Below are 932 nucleotides of genomic sequence, written 5' to 3'. Positions count from 1 at the left end.
ATAACACGTAAACCGAAAACATGGCCATTGTCCGAGAACATTCTGTTAAAAGAAAGAACACAAAAGTTCTCCATGACACTTGTGCTGACTGAAGGCGTTGATATTATACATTGTATAAGACGTAGGAGGGAAGGACGGAGGGAAGAGAGAGGGAAAGGGAGAAGGAAAAGAAGATGAAAGGGAAGGTAAGGAGGGAGGGAAGAGAGAGGGAGGGGGAGGGAAGGGGAGGTAAGGAAGTAGGGAAGAGAGAGGGATGGGCAGAGGTAAGTGGAATGGTGAAAAGAATTAGAAAGGAGGAAGGAAGAAAAAAAAGCAAGTAGGAAGGAAAGGGAAAGAAAAGATGGAGATAGGAAGGAAAATGAGACGATGAGAGGATGTAGGTAGGGAGGGAGAAAGATGAAAAAGAAGGAAGAGAAAAGGGAAGGAAACATGCAGGGGAGAAAGGAGAGAAAGAGGAAGGGATAAAGCAAGAGAAGATAAAAGCTGAACAAAAAGGCGGAATGAACGTAGGATGAGAAGGAGAAGGGAAGGAGAAAAAGGCAAGAAAGGAGACAAGAAGAAAGGGAAGGAGAGTAAAAGCAAGAAAAGAGGAAAGAGCTGCAGGAAGGGAGGAGGAAGAAAGGACGGGAGGAAAGGTAGGAAACAGGAAGCAAGGATAAAGAAGGTAGGGAGATAAAGAGAGAGAAATGTAAAAACGAAGAAAAGTGAAGTAAGGAGAGAGACAGATAAGGAGGAACAAAAAAGTAAAAAGAGGGGAAGGATGAATGAAGGGAGGTAAGAAAGGGGAAAGGAGTGAGGGAAAAAAGAGGGATGAGGTGAAGAATGGGAGGAAGGAGAGGGGAAGATGGAGGAAGGAGAAAGGTGAGAGTAGGGAAGATACAGAGAGCAAGAGGGAGTGGAACGGAGAGAAATGGGATTGAGTGAAGGAAGAT

The 932-nt window shown here is 44.6% G+C and overlaps 1 protein-coding gene across 1 annotated transcript in view; it reads right to left on the bottom strand.

The window, feature by feature from the left end:
• The window catches only part of LOC119588849, a 4,994-nt gene that overhangs the window by 619 nt on the left and 3,443 nt on the right, over positions 1-932 (bottom strand). The gene's annotated exons all lie outside the window — the stretch shown is intronic.

This window comes from Penaeus monodon, chromosome 24 (assembly GCF_015228065.2).
Source record: "Penaeus monodon isolate SGIC_2016 chromosome 24, NSTDA_Pmon_1, whole genome shotgun sequence".
Lineage (NCBI taxonomy): Eukaryota > Metazoa > Arthropoda > Malacostraca > Decapoda > Penaeidae > Penaeus > Penaeus monodon.
Note: the sequence above shows the minus strand (reverse complement) of the source record. Positions and strands in the feature narration are given on the sequence as shown.